We start from the raw sequence: 16,238 nt of genomic DNA on the forward strand, positions 1-16,238 counted from the left end.
GAGTCATTTGACCTGAGGTCTGAAAGACAAGAAGGAACCAGCTATGTGAAAATGGCATTGGGGGTCATTTCTAAGGACAAGTGCAAAGGCCCTGAGGCAGAAATGAGTTTGACATGTTTAGAGAACGGAAAGAAGGCTTGGGAAGCTGCTGTACCGTGGCAGAGGGAAGAGTGGTAAGAGGTTGGTGTTTGAAGGGGGTCAGATCATTCAGAGAGGTTAGGTGGTATTCTCAGGGAATGAGGAAACCAGTAGAGAGTTTTAAGCAGTGGTGTGATGTAGTCCGGCCAGTAGTGCAACAATCCACCTGACTTTACATTTATAGTCCGATCTAAAAAGCCCCTCAAAATGTGTCACTGTGCCTGCTGGAAGAATGCTGTTGAGGATGTTAGTCTTACACCACAGTTTTCTCTCCGGTTAACTCAGGAGGTTGTGTAGTGGTTATAAGTTGTTCTGTTTGAATTCCAGCCTCAGACTGAATTTGTAGGGACTCTGGAGCCAGCCCTCCAGATCAGGTTTAAGGGTGTGACCTTCTGTGAGTCATTAACTTCTGCGTGCCTTCATGTCCCCATCTGTAAACAGGTGCTAATAGTTTTTAGCACTCCCTTGGATCACTGATGAGGGGGTATAATGAATGGCGCCAGGGACTATGTAAGTGTTTACTATTATTATTGCTAGAAAAAACTGTCTGGCTTTAGGCCAATTAGTTTGTCTTTACCTTAGACATTACAAATTACGTAATCAGCTGGGTTTCCCTTTATATTTCATGTGCCGGAAATCTTAGGGCCAAGTTTTGTGCCCCACCCTGCCCCCAGGAAGTTTATCTGTGTTAACATCCTTTGTAGTTCCATTTTACACCTTTGCCTTAATCTTTCCTTTTTAAATCCTAACCTTAAAAAAATACTGTTCCAGATGTTTTGAAGATACTTCTCATATTACATACATTTGATAAAAATCAGGTAGATCATATATAATTTTACAATTTAATTTGTTCGTATAACTATATACCTGGGACAACTTCTCTTGTCAGTAGTTATACTTCAGCCAACTGTATATAAATAAGAGGCCACAGCTAATGTAATCAAGTGAACTAGGAGTGTTACTTTTTTTTTTTTTTTACTGGTTGTAATGCTAATACTTATTTCTCATTAAATTTTCAACCAGTATCAAAGTAGAGAACATAAAAATTGTACCCACTTCTAACTTTATCTTTGGTAGTCTATGTGCCTTCATACAATTTTGGGGAAATAAATACTCAGTTGACGTACATACACAAAATATAGTTCTGACCTCAATAGGAAGATGTTAGTTTATATTTTTTTAGAAAGGGCCTTCTTTAATTAAGAGTAATGTGCTCTTCATAAAATCTCTTCTCCTCCTCCCTCCCCAGCTCACAAAGACTCAGGACCTCCTGGGGATTCAGTGCTAGAGCTCCCTGACCTCCAGCTGCAGCCACGGAAGGAGCTTCTCCCTGTCCAGCAAGTAGAAGGGGGTTGTAAGCTTAGAACTATGTGGGACCCTTGGAGCTGTGGGTCCCCCCCACCAGACAGCTCTGAATGCCCGGGCTCTATGCAGGGGGGCGGGGTTCCATGCCAGAGCATTGCTCTGTGGCTTATATGACCAGACTGCTGTGAGCACTGGGGATGAAGGTGTTGGCAAGTTGGACAACCTCTGGAGAATGACCAAACTTTGTCTCTTCAGGGTTGTGTAGCCAAGGGCCTACTGGTCTCTGTTCTCGTCTCACTGCTGGTTCAACTGAGGTTCAACTGACTGTGTCACCTCTGTGAGTCACTTCTCTGAGGGTCTGGAACTATACTGGGTGCCAGTCAGGTAATGTGTGGAGGCCAACTATTGTTGCCAGGCAGGATTGGGTTTGTCAGAATCTCCAGATTTTTATTTTATTTTTAATTTTTAAATATATTTTATCGATGATGCTATTACATTTGTCCCATTTCCCCCTCTTTATTCCCCTCTGCCCTGAACACCCCTCCCACCCATATTCCCTCCCCCCTTAGTTCATGTCCATGGGTCATATATATAAGTTCTTTGGCTTCACCATTTCCTATACTATTATTACCTTCCCCCTGTCCATTTTGTACCCACCATTTGTACTTCTTATTCCCTGTACTTTTCCCTCCATTCTCCCCTCCTCCCACTCCCCACCAATAACCCTCCATGTGATCTCTATTTCTTTTCTTTTTTTTAAAGATTTATTTATTTATTTTTAGATAGAGAGCAAGGAGGGAGAAAGAGAGGATGAGAAACATCTGTGTGTGGTTGCCTCTCACATGCCCACTACTGGGGACCTGGCACACAACCCAGGCATGTGCCCTGACTGGGAATTGAACCAGTGACCCTTTGGTTCACAGGCTGGAGCTCAATCCACTGAGCTACACCAGCCAGGGCCATGTGATCACTATTTCTGTGATTCTATTCCTGTTCTAGTTGTTTGTTTAGTTTGTTTTTGTTTTTGTATTTTTTAGTTTCAGTTGTTGATAGTTGTGAGTTTGTTGTCAATTTACTGTTCATATTTTTGATCTTTTTCTTAGATAAGTCACGTTAACATTTCATGTAATAAGGGCTTGGTGATGATAAACTCCTTTAACTTGACTTTATCTGGGAAGCACTTTATCTGCCCTTCCATTCTAAATGATAGCTTTGCTGGATAGAGTAATCTTGGATGTAAGTCCTTGGCTTTCATGACTTTGAATACTTATTTCCAGCCCTTCTTGCCTGTAAGGTTTCTTTTGAGAAATCAGCTGACAGTCTTATGGGAACTGCTTTGTAGGTAACTGTCTCCTTTTCTTTGGCTTCTTTTAAGATTCTCTCCTTATCTTTAATCTTGGGTAATTTAATGATGATGTGTCTTGTTGTGTTCCTCCTTGGGTCCAACTTCTTTGGGACTCTCTGAGCTTCCTGGACTTCCTGGAAGTCCATTTCCTTTACCAGATTGGGGAAGTTTTCCTTCATTATTTGTTCAAATAAGTTTTCAGTTTCTTGCTCTTCCTCTTCTCCTTCTGGCACCCCTATGATTTGGATGTTGGAACATTTGAAGTTGTCCCAGAGGTTTCTAAGCCTCTCATCATTTTTTTGAATTTTTGTTTCTTCATTCTGTTTCGGTTGGATGTTTATTTCTTCCTTGCATTCCAAATCGTTCATTTGAGTTCCGGTTTCCTTCCCTTCACTGTTGGTTCCCTGTATATTTTCTTTTATTTCACTTCACATAGCCCTCACTTCTTCCTCTATTTTGTGTCCATACTCAATAATTTTGTGAGCATCCTGATTACCAGTGTTTTGAACTCTGCATCTGATAGGTTGGCCATCTCCTCATCACTTAGTTCTTTTTCTGGTTTCTTAGATCTGTTCTTTCATTTGGGCCATATTTCTTTGTCTCAGCACACCTGTTACATTGTAAGGGATGGAGCCTTTGGTATTCACCAGGGCAGGGCAACCCATGTTGCTGTGCTGTGGTGCAGTCTGGATGAATGTTAACTCCTTCTTTAAAAACTCCTTGGTTGTTGGACTCACACAGTTCAGTTTTTTGGCAGTTCTGGCTTATTTTTTGTTTTTAAATTGGTTGTTGTCCTTCATTTGGTTGTGCAAAGAAGTAAAGTGTATCTACCTAAGCCTCCATCTTGGCCAAAAGTCCTCCTGGTTTTTACATTTTGGAAACTTTCTAATTTCTAAAAATTCACCCTTGGGGGTCAAAAAAACATGGGGGTGAGCCGTATTTGGCTGCTGGGTGCCAGCTGAGCATACCTCCTGACCTGGTTGATTCCTGGGGCCCATTCTAGTGTTCTATAAACATGTGGTTCTTGTCTTATACATGTGTTTAATCAGCTTTACATTGATGGACCAGCTTCCCTCCCAGAATCTAAACTCCAGAAGGAGTGGGGAAGAGGTGGGATCAGAGAACGGACCCACATGTGATAGTCCTGTACCCGGTGGCATAAGAATGTGGGTAGTTGGGGCAAGAAGCCTTTATGTGGATTGCTCTGTGCAGCTGTGAACACAGCTTTCTTAAGATAGTGACTCACGCTCTTGTTGAGTTGGGATGGAGAGAAATAAAACATGCTCCTCTAAGTTTTCTTAGCCCTGAGGACTATGTGTTCATTATTAAAGAGGTAAGAATCAATCATAAACATTCTTTTTAAAAAGCATTTTTTTTGCAACCCTGAATGATCAATTGAGATCAACTTTTCTTTAATGAAGTGAGACTAATTTCCTTGAGTGACTTTGTAATAGCATGTTTTCATAAAAATTCTAGATATTCCTTCATTTAAATATTTCATCTGACATACTGAATGGAAATTTAATAAAAATGAATATTTTTACACATAAAAATAAAAATGTTTCTATTACAGCTGAGATTCAATATTTTATATTAGTTTCAGCTGTACAGCACAGTGGTTGGCCAATTATATAATTTACAAAGCGATCCCTATGATATTTCAAGTACCCACCTGGCACCACACATAGTTATTACAATATTATTGGTTATATTTCCTATGCTGTACTTTGCATCCCTGTGACCATTTTGTAACTGCCGATTTGTACTTCTTAGTCCCTTCCCTTTTTCACTGAATCCCCTACCCTTCCTCCCCTCTGGCAACCATCAATCTATTCTGTATATCTATGAGTCTGTCAGAAATGTTCTTTAATGCTGTGGGAGGGGCATAGTTATGTTTTATAATTTTTGTTTTAGAACACTTTTTTCTTCGAATGCATTCATCATAACTCTTAGTTTCTGGTACATTATCAAAATGGGCCTACGCACAATCACTCTTTTATTGTATTTTGCTGTTTATTTACTTTATTATGTTACTTCTTTTGTCTGTTTACCCATTCTCCCATCCAAGTACTAACCAGGCCCGACCCTGCTTAGCTTCCGAGATCAGACGAGATCGGGCGCGTTCAGGGTGGTATGGCCGTAGACTGTTTACCCATTCTCAATACCACTCTTTCCTGCATGTACATTTTTTTTCTTCAAATATCTTAATATTATCGATCAGGTTAAATACAGTTCCTAAACTTCTTGCTATATAAATCACTAAGAGAACTTCTGCTTAGAACTGATCATACCCCTTTACTTTTAACAGAGTTTGTCAGAGGCTTGTTGTTGCCTTTCTGTCATTGTTGCCAGCTCCCTTCACTTTACAAGGCTGGTTCAAACAGAGGGCTCTCCTGTGGCCCTTTCTGAAGGTGGAAAGTGGAACATTTCACACAGTTTAGTGAAAGTATGTGAGGGGACTAGTGCCTTCTGCCCCCTGAACTTTGCTTATGGATATTGTAACTTGGCTGCAGTGAGAACGCCTGATCTGGAGAGCAAAGATGACCAATAGTTAAAAAACCAGAGAGGCTAGTTACATTTTCTAAGTGTATGCTTTTTCTTCTACGTGATTCCCACCCAGACGAAGAAATGGAACATTACCAATATCGTAGAAAGCACGCCTCTTCCTGTGTGTCTCTCTGATCACACCCCCCTCCCCACAACTAGGTAACCACTGTCTTATGTTTTGTGGACTTCACTTCCTTGTTTTCTCTATACATTTGCCATGGATGTGTACATACATGAATTATACAGTTTAAACTGTTTATGAAACTTATGAGCATGGAGCACCACTGTTCATATGATTTGGGGCTGGTTTCTTTCACTCATTGTTATGCTGATGAGATTCATCTATGTGGGTGCATGTCACTATAATTCTTTCATTTTCATTACTACATTCTATTGATACTCCTTTGTTCAAATTACTAATATTGACACACACTTAGGCTTTTCGTACTTAGGGTTTTTGCAAAGGATGCCTGCATAAACACTCTCACACATGCCTTTGCTGCATTTGTGGATGCATTCCTGTTGGTAGGTAACTTAGGAGAGGTCATGTGGAATGCCTCTCTTGAACTGTATTATGTAACGAATGTCCGGTGGTTTTCCAAAATAATGTTACCTATTTACGACACACTTGCACCAACAGTGTATGCCGGTTCTCACTGCTCTGCACCCTTGCTGACACTTGGTATAGCTCATCTTATAAAATTATGTACCGATCTGGTGTGTATAGTGTTATATCGTTGTGTGTATGCTCGTGTGTGTTTAAGTCTTTATTTCTTAGAGCAGTTTTAGGTTTACAAAAACTTGAGCAGAAAGTACAGAGTTTCTCCAGCCCCCATAGTTCCATCTAGTATTAACATCAGGCATTGGTATGGTACCTTTGTCACAATTGTTAAGCCACTATTGATACACTATTATTATTATTATAATTAACTAAAGTCCTTAATTAGGGCTCACACTTCTCTCACTGTGTTTTTTTAAAAGATTTTATTTTTTTTAGAGAGGAAAGGAAGAAGAGAGGGAGAAAAACATCGATTTGTGAGAGGAGCATCCATTGGTTGCCTCTCGCACACACCCCAGTGGGGGACTTTGCAAATGAGGTTGAGCACTTTTCATGTATTCACTGACCATTGGTTTATTTTTGTGTGGACCACTTGTCCAAGTCCTTCTTCTATAGGACTGTCCTGCTAATCACATTGATATCTCCAAAGATACAATCTGGAGGTTAGAAGCTTGGCTGTTAGTGTTCTGGGTGTCAGATGGGGCCAGGGTTTGGGGCCAGGTTTTCACCATCTGTATGATTTTCTTTTAATGTCCCTGTGTTCGTAGGGTACCTCTCCCTTTTGCTTTTTCCCTGGTTATATCTCCTATCCCTAATAACCCAGTGTGTAGCATTTCCACAGAGGAAATGAGCATTTTTTTCCAGGAGGGAAAAACTTCTAAGGCCTTTCCATCAGTTCTCCTATTTTTAACCCCATCCCACACTCGCTGCCTTTTGAAGTCTTCTGTTCCTCCCTCCCCAAGTCTTCCTTGGGTTCTGCCCTTAGCTTATTCCTTGTATTCCTTCCCTGTTGGGTTAGGTTTCAGTGACTCTGTTTTGCTAAGTCACAAGCCATCTGTTCATTTACTTCCCAGCTTCTAGAATTTGGTTCACATCTTTATCCACTGTCATTATCTCTCCCCTTCTCTTTATCTTTGTGATTTATTTCCTTTTTTTATTTCCTTACCATAAGTGGTGCTTTGAGAAAGAACAAAGGTAAACATGTATGTTCAATCTGCTATATTAAATTAGAGGCTGAATATACCACAATTAATCCAGCTTATTCCTTGCTAATGGGCACTTATTCCAATGTTTGCAGTTATAAATAATGCAAACTCACCCTTATATAACCATATCTGAGCACTGGGGGGAGAGATACTGTATGACAAATTCCTAAATGTAGAAACATTGAGTTACAAGTTAGGTTCATTCAATCTTTTGATAGATATTGCCACATATCACACAAAAAAAATGAACAAATTAACATTCCTATCAACAACATGAAATAGAACATGTTTTTATGAGTAAAGTAGCTACATGTCCTGTTTAATCCTCGGCTGATGGATTCTTTTGTTCAATTTAAAATACGCTCTGTTTAATAATCTTGGCAGACTTTCATACTAGACAATGAAAAAGTCAATAGTAAACATTCCCGTATTATAATTCTTACACAAAAAAGTGGTCTGTGGGTGATTAACTTACCAATAAGAATGGAGCCAAAATGATCACTTGGGCTTTATTGCTGCTGTGTCTACATGACTCACAATCCTCCAGTTTCATGGGCTTCCAGAACGTTTAGCATTAGAAACACTGGTGATCGATTTGGTACCAGTGTATTTCGACGGGATTGCTTTAGAGAGAACCCTTCATTTCTCTGCTTTATGTTACCAACACATTGTCTTGACTCTTGTTTCTGACATGGCTGCTGGTCCATCTGGTCATTTGAGTTTGTACAAACAGATACAAATGCACTTATTTAGGCCTGTAAAACACCAATAGTACACGTATATGTGATGGAGAAAACCCACTGATGGAAAGTTTGGCAGCTTGGTGTTTGCGTGCTGGCTCAGCCACTTACTGCTGCATGATCTTAGAAACTCGTACAAGCTCTGAGCCATGTTAATAAGAACAATGGTATTTTAAAAATATTAGGATTTGTAGGTGCAAGGGACAGAAATCAAACTCAGTGTGACTAAAAGCAAAAAACGAGTTCATTTATTTACTTAACAGAGAATCCCAGGGGTAGAATTTAGATATAGTTGAATTCAGATGCTTACACAATTTCAGAAATATGTAGTTCTCTACCTCTCACTCCTTTCCTTTCCTGAGTTGATGTCATTTTAGGTTGCATCTCTGCAAGTGAGGTACACATGGCCACCTGCAGCTCCGGGCTGCCTTTCTATGACTTGGAAACTTCTTCCCAGTTAGTCCAGCAAATGTCCCAAGGCTGACTGTTTTTTGTCTAGCTTGGTTCGTAAGTCTCTGAATGAGTAATCGTGGCTCTTATTGGCCCAGCCTGTCCAGGAGCATGTACGTTTCCAAGGCGCTTGAAGTGAGACTGGGTAGGACACCCACAGGAAAGCTGAGATGTTGCTGCCTAAAGGAAGGGCCATGGATGCGGGACAGAAACCGAACCCAAGAGGTAACTGTCGCCCTTCTCTCTTTTCCTGTCCTAAACTGCCCTATCTCAGGCCATGCAAGATAAAGAACAACTTCGAGGGAAGATCATATTGGCCGCTGGGAGCTACTGAACACCATTGGCCAGGGAACCTTTGCCAGGGCGAGGTGGGCCTGGCCCGTTCTGAGCAGGACAGTAGTGGCTGTCAAAGTCATGAATCAGCAGGGCTGTCCAGACAATTTCAGGAAGAACAAGACCTTAAATCATCCAAACAGCATCAAATTATCTGAAGTTACTGATGCTGAGGAACAGTATTCCTTGCTTTGGAGCCTGTGAGCAAAGGGGACACGTTTGATTATCTGCAGAACCATGGTTGCGTTACTGAGAATGAGGCCCTAGGCATTTTCTGGCAGCTGGTATCGGCTGTGTGGTACTGCTGCCAGGGGGCATTGTCCACAGGGACCTGAAGCCAGAGAACACGCTTCTAGACGGTGAGCATAATATGAAATTTGCAGATTTTGGCCTTGGCACCAAGTTTGTCAGCCACAAGCTGAGCATGCCTCCCTTATGCCTCCCCAGAGCTCTTCCTGGACCCCTACGACAGCCCCATAGTGGATGTGTGGAGCCTGGGGATGGTTCTGTATATGAGCGTCCCTGGGATCCCTGCTTTTCATGGGAGAGAACTTTGGGGACTAGACCAGCATATACTGAGTGGTCACTACCATGTCCCCTGTTTCAAGTCCTTCAAGTGTGAAGAACTCTTAAAGAAATTAATGACCCTTAACCTCAGTGACAGAGGAACTCTAGAAGAATTAATGAGGGACCCATGGCTAAACATGGGCCAGGAGGAGGAACTCAGACCTCAGGAGTCACCCTGTGACAACATGGACCCCCGGGTGACTGAGGTAATGATGAACCTCAGATCCAGGGCTCAGTAATAGGCAGGAGATACGACGGAGTGATGTCCATGTACTCGATTCTGAGAACCGAAAAACCGCAAGGTGGAGGGCTGCACCATCACAGTAAGAACCTTCTCTTCCCTTCCCCAGACTTCAACAGCCACAGTCCTTCCCTAACCCAGACAGTTTAGCCATCAGGCCAGACAGCCAGCCAGTCTCCCAGTCATCCTGGAGTCGAGGACCACCACTCCCAGCCCTGCCTCCCAGGGTGGCTCTGGGGGCTCCCCCTCCACACACTGCACCAGCAGCAGCTGCAGTAGTGAAGTCCCAGAGCGAACCAACAAGGAAAACTCCCTCCACACCGGGCAGCATAACGGTAGGACCCCAGCCTCTCCCTCTGGCCACACTAGGTCTGACAGGGGTGGCTAGGAGGGTCTTTGATTCTCTCAGATTCGTATGCTGTAGCCTCTCCATCAAGAAGCAGCATGGCAAATGGACCCAAGTAAAGCCAGTGTAATGTTTTAAATTGTGGCTGGCTAAGGCAGGGTCACAAAGATTCTGGGAAGGTCGATCCACATACTTTCTGTATTTCGAATGCTGAAGCTGAAGGTGCTGAGCTCCAGGAGGTCAGCAACATGATGCAGGAGATCGGCCAGAGGCTAGACACAAACAGCTGTGGGTGGGAGCGGCACACGAAGTACGTGTTGTGTGTGGGAGGGAGAACCCGGTCCAGCAGTTGATGGAGGTGTGCAAACGGCCCCAGCATTCTCTGCACATAATTCAAATCAGGAGGGTACCCAGCATCTTGGACTATGGCCTGGAGCCCCCTAGAAGACAAGAGGAGAGGCCACCTTTGTCACCAGTCCACCCCCTTAGCTCCCACATGGGTGAAACTTTAGAGATTTTTTCCCTGGGGCCCTACTGCCCGCCTCTGCCCTTCTTTTCTTCCGTATTTGTGGGGTAGGGGGACAGTTATTAAAGTACTGGGTTCTTCTGAATCTTGGAATAAACTGGATACTCCAGAAAGATATATCTGATACTCTGTTTTGCATCCTCCTTGAGCAGAATTGGGGCTGTGTGTCCTCCAGTCTGAGAAGCAAGTAGTGATGTAGTACTTGGACTTAATCAGAACAGCTAATGGAGAAATGTCAAGAGAATTTTCATGGGAACTCCCAACAGCAGTGAATGTGGTTCCCAAGAGAAAAGGCTGTGAACCGTTTAGTTCCCAGAGGAAGGGGCACGCCATACCATGCTGGGCCACGCGGGGAAGTGCCAGGGTCCATCAGAAGACAGAGGGAACTGTGCTAGATTTTCCGTGCTGGTGCTCGACGAGGCCAGCAGGAATCATCTCTCCGTGGCTCTTGGCTTTGCTCGCCTCGCTCTGTGCTGATGCTGGTCTCAGCTGGGCTTCCTCTTTATGAAAGCAAGATGGCCACCAACAGCCACAGGCTGATGCCCTCAGGACCCCAACAGAAATAGAACTTCTCCTGCCCCGGGATTCTAACGTAAAGGCTGTGCCCTGGGACCCGTGTGTACGTCCTGTAGTTGCACTCAGGGAACATACTCTGTGTTCCGATTATGAGTTAACCTAATGAGTTAGGCATCTTCGGTGTTGCTCCAGTTTTCATTCCTTCATTTGTAAAGGCTTTGTAATAATCCATAGAGGGAACATGCCATCTGTGTACGATTCAGGAAAAATCATTGAAGAGAGAAGAGAAAATATCAGAGAACAGATATTTGGTACATGGATAGTTGTCTGTAGAGAATTTCAGTGCCTAATTCAAAAGAAAGAAACAGCTAAATCCTGCAAAGAAGTAAAAATTAGTTTAAATGTTTAAGGAGCATGGCATTCTTGGATTGTTTTCCCTGTCATTTTCTCTCTGCCGTTCTTCCCATGATTCAACACTTTTGTGTTGTTTTTATATCATGAGGGGGTATTGACATAGAAGGATGAAGTCGCTGGTCTCTCCTGGACTCTTTTTCTTGATACTCTGAAAAAATAAGTATGGGTATGTTCAGCTATGATTAAGATATTTATTTACTAATAACTTCTAGTAGTTCAATGATCTCACTAGTAACTGGTATAAGTTTAACTTGGTTAAGCATTTTTTGAGTGCCCAGTGTATAGCTATCAAAGTGTGTAATTGCTTTGCTTTTTAATTTGGAAAATTATTGAAACAAACAAGTGAAGATGAAAATGTATCTCCTGATATTAAAAGGAAGGAAGTTAATATCTGTTCATATGAATATTTTAATAGGTCTATGAACCCTAATGTACATAGCAGGAGGCCGAGATGCAGCCAACTAAGTTGTGGTCAAGGTCACACAGCTCCTAATTGTCTGAGCTGGACTTCAAAGCCAGATGTGTCTGACCCCATGCCCAGGGCCCTGTTCTATGTGCTTAAAAAGGAAACGCAGCATCCATATGCATAGCGCGGTTTTAGAGGCCCTAAAGAGCAGGGTATAACTGAGGGGTGGTGGGCAACCCTGAGAATTCTTGAGAGAGGAATATCCTGTCAGAGAAATGTGGGTTTCTTTTTTATTTTTAACGATTTTTTCTGAGCTGTGTTCTGTTACGGTTCCGAGCTGCATCATGGCCTAAGGGCCTCCTGTCCGCCTCCCCCCCAGAGAGATGCTCTTTCAGGGTGTCGTTCACGCCCGCTCAGAACGCAGGCAAGCGCCTCTGTGTGAAGTCTTTGGAGAGGACATGGTGACAGACGTTGTTTTGTAGTTTACCACGTTCCACTGGGTGTAACGGATATTCTCCACACTATCTTGATATAAAATATTATAATAATCATAAGGTACTGAAATTTTCCATGCCTTCTCCCTTTTCTAAGGCTCCTGGAGGCACTCTAACACAGCAACAACAGTAGTAGTAACAGCTAACATTTATTTTATTTGAATGCTTACTATGGGCAGATTTTCTGCTTTGTGGGATAAAATGGATGACTTCATTTTATTTTCTTAACAAGTCCATGAGGGTAGGAATTGAGATTTGAAGCGATTAATAAAACCACCCATTTTCTCCCTCAGTTCAAAACCAACTTAGAGGTAGAACAAGTATTGAACAGATGACGATCAGAATGCCACCTTAAGTGCTAATAATATTGATAATTGGGGACTGAGCCTTAGAACTAGCAGCCAAGCAGGAATGCAGTAGTGTCCCATCGAAAAGACAGACTTAGCCACCTGCAATCCCTCACGGTGCCCGAACAACCGCAGGCCTGCTTGCAAGGGCTCCTGTCCCTATTTCATGTACAGCATGGAATAGCTGAGAAGGATGGGCACGCTCTACCAGGCAGATCCCAAGTGAAAAAAATAAAAAAAGAAAGAGAGAGTCTAAGCTGAGCTTGTACAGATGTTACTCCCAAACCTGTGAATCAGAAAACTAACTCTGCCTCCTGTGGAGAAAGTGAGGAGGCAGAAAAAGGCCGGGGATGCCAAGATTACGGGAGCTCCTGCCACACGGAGTCAATGGGAAGAAGGTCCTTGTCTCCAACTGCAGGTACTGTACATGGATCTGTGGGACAGCTAAGGAAACCAGAGACACTAAGGAAGAGCTCACAATTAGTGAGCGGTGGAGAAGTCTACACAGGATCACTGCATACGTGGCAGAGTCCGGATTGAACCAGGCCAGCTAGGACTGGCTCTGACTTAGCGCAGGTACAAGACAACGGGAAATTTAAAGGGGAGGACAGATGTGAGAGGGGTACAAGTGGAATGATGAGTGTTGGATTCGTTAGGAAAGTTGGGAAGTTGTCAAAGAACTCAGTGTTCTAGCACGCTTAGTGGGAAAATAGAGAAATCATTAAAAAAATAAAATGTTTGCAGGAGAGAATAGCTGGTGTGCTCTTTTGGGCCTGTGAGTTTTTTTTTGTTGTTGTTGTTGTTGTTGTTGTTGTTGTTTTTGTTTTTTTTGTATATTTATTGATTATGCTATTACAGTTGTCCCATTTCCCCCCCCACTCCACTCCATCCTGCCCACCCCCCTCCCTCCCACATTTCCCCCCTATAGTTCATGTCCATAGGTCATACTTATAAGTTCTTTGGCTTCTACATTTCCTACACTATTTTTACCCTCCCCCTGTCTATTTTCCACCTATCATCTATGCTACTTATTCTCTATACCTTTCCCCCTCTCTCCCCCTCCCACTCCCTTAATGACAACCCTCATGTTCTAGTTGTTTGCCTAGTTTGCTCTCGTTTTTGTTTTATGTGTGGCCGTTAATAACTGTGAGTTTGCTGTCATTTTTACTGTTCCTATTTTTGATCTTCTTTTTCTTAGGTAACTCCCTTTAACATTTCATATAATAAGGGCTTGGTGACGATGAGCTTCTTTAACTTGACCTTATCTGAGAAGCACTTTATCTTCCCTTCCATTCTAAGTGATAGCTTTGCTGGATACAGTAATCTTGGATGTAGGTCCTTGCGTTTAATCTTGGGTAATGTAATTATGATGTGCCTTGGTGTGTTCCTCCTTGGGTCCAGCTTCTTTGGGACTCTCTGAGCTTCCTGGACTTCCCGGAAGTCTATTTCCTTTGCCAGATTAGGGAAGTTCTCCTTCATTATTTGTTCAAATAAGTTTTCAATTTTTTGTTCTTCCTCTTCTCCTTCTGGCACCCCTATAATTCGGATGTGGGAACGTTTCAAGGCGTCCGGGAGGTTCCTAAGCCTCTCCTCATTTTTCCAAGTTCTTGTTTCTTCATTCTTTTCTGTTTGGATGTTTGTTTCTTCCTTCTGGTCCACACCATTGATTTGAGTCCCAGTTTCCTTCTCATCACTATTGGTTCCCTGTACATTTTCCTTTGTTTCTCTTAGCATAGGCTTCATTTTTTCATCTGTTTTTCGAATAGATTCAACCAAGTCTGTGAGCATATTGATAACCAGTGCTTTGAACTGTGCATCCGATAGGTTGGCTATCTCTTCGTCGCTTAGTTGTATTTTTTCTGGAGCTTTGAAGTGTTCTGTCATTTGGGCCTTTTTTTTTTTTTTTTGTCTTGGCGCGTCTGTTACTTTAAGGGGCGGAGCCTTAGGTGTTCACCAGGGCAGGGTAATGCTGGTCGCTATGCTGTGACGCTGTATGTGGGGGAGGGGCTGAGAAGGAGCAATGGCGCCCGCCTCACTCTCCTCCGGATTTCAATCCTTCACTCCGATACCCACAATCAAACTGGGCCACTCTGGTGCTGGTTCCCGAGTAAGTGGGCCTGTGCACACTCTAGGCCCCTGTGGGTCTCTCCAACAACCTCTTCCGTGAGGCTGGGAGTCTCTTCTGCTGCCGCCCCAACCCCCAGGGGCGCTTTCAATCAGAGGTTTGAGGCTTTATTTCCCGGAGCTGGAGCCCTGGGTTGCACGGTCTGCTTTGTTGTCCGCCGTTCGTCAGGTTTATCTGTGGGCGAATTTGGTGCCGCGGGGTGCTACCCGCTGCTCTGCCTGCCCCACTCTCCGCCACTCTGAGTCCGGCCCTCTCGGTTTATCTGCGCAGATGTGGGGCCGCAGGGTCTGCTAGTGCTCGGACTGCCTGCGCCATTTGTCCCACACTCCGCCAGTCTCAGTCCCGCCATAGCCGCGCGAGTCCTCTCCACCCCGGTGCCCGTCTCCGCCCCTCCTACCAGTCTGGATGAATGGTTATTTTCTATTTTCTTGGTGTTGGTCCCCCTTGCTGTTTGATTCTCTGTCAGTTCTGGTTGTGCGAGGAGGCGCAGTGTGTCTACCTACGCCGCCATCTTGGTTCTCCTTCGGGCCTGTGAGTTTGAGGTACCTTAAAGGCTGTTGGAAATCTGAGTCTGCAACTTGGGAGGAAGATGGGGAGCAGAGGCACAGATTTTGGAGTTGTTTGTTTAAAGGCAAGAGTGCAAAAAGAGGAGGTTGGTGTCACAGTTGAGTTTCGTATTTGAAATATGCCAAGAGATTTGAGTTGGTAACCTCCAGCGACTAGATCTAGTTTAAAGGCAAAGCCCAGCACTGACTCAGACCTTAACCTCATCTTCAAACCACAGCCCTAGTGCAGTACATGGCAAGCTAACAGGCTACACTGGTGTGCCGGACAGTTTCTATTTGCCCCCCCCCCCCCAGTCCACTGTCCATCCCATGTCCATCCTGTTCTCTGCCCTGGGTTGTTGCCATTATGGGCGATGTCAACTGGATTGCCTTGGCTTCAGACTTGATGGACTTGAAAGGCAGGAAGAGTGTGAGGCTGATACATTTACTGGCTTGCTTCTTTTACTGTCAGATCCTTGTGGATCCTTACTTTACCCAAGACTCTCTGTAGTGACTATGTAGAAGGTTCCAGTACCTGCTCTCTCCCTTGGCCCCTCAGGCCTAGAGATGGTAGTGACTTCCACCTGTTACTAGCTTTAGAAACTCTACTGACCTGATGAGATTTTGTGAACACAGTTCACAGCTTTATAAATAATGTATTTGTTGAAGTCTCCCCAATTTCCCAGTTCTTACGTGGACCTTGAATAATTAACATACTTAGTAGATCAGAAGGAAATTTATGTTTGCCAAGGCACTAGCCCTTCCTTTAATAAACAGTGAGGTCTTCTAATCTGGGGGTCTCAGACCTGGGAGGAGATGACGGAATTAGTACAGGGTGTGCAAACCCACATATACATGCAGCATTGTCAGTGGACAGGATAATATCATACACAGTTGTGACTTTAAATGTTTGTAAGTGCCTTCCTAATTCATAAAACAAAAAAATGTATTTGAAAATAGTATGAAATTCATTTGAACTGTTGTCTTTATATATTAGTCAACAGATAACATATTAAAAATATAACTACTGCTGTGTTTGGCTAGCGAAGTATTTACATATGTGTAAAGTGAGCTCACATGGAAAAAAAT

The 16,238-nt window shown here is 43.4% G+C and overlaps 1 protein-coding gene across 10 annotated transcripts in view; it reads left to right on the top strand.

Moving 5' to 3' along the window:
• SLC16A12 (solute carrier family 16 member 12) overlaps nt 1–16,238 on the top strand; it is a 73,347-nt gene that overhangs the window by 26,277 nt on the left and 30,832 nt on the right. Inside the window, exon 1 of one of the 10 annotated variants that reach the window (XM_053923145.2) lies at nt 8,388–8,514. The exons of the other annotated variants lie outside the window; for them this stretch is intronic. The gene's annotated coding sequence lies outside the window, so the exon portion shown is untranslated. Of the gene's footprint in view, nt 1–8,387; nt 8,515–16,238 lie in introns of those variants that run through there. 10 annotated transcript variants of the gene reach the window in all.

Source organism: Desmodus rotundus, chromosome 4, assembly GCF_022682495.2.
Source record: "Desmodus rotundus isolate HL8 chromosome 4, HLdesRot8A.1, whole genome shotgun sequence".
Taxonomy (NCBI): domain Eukaryota; kingdom Metazoa; phylum Chordata; class Mammalia; order Chiroptera; family Phyllostomidae; genus Desmodus; species Desmodus rotundus.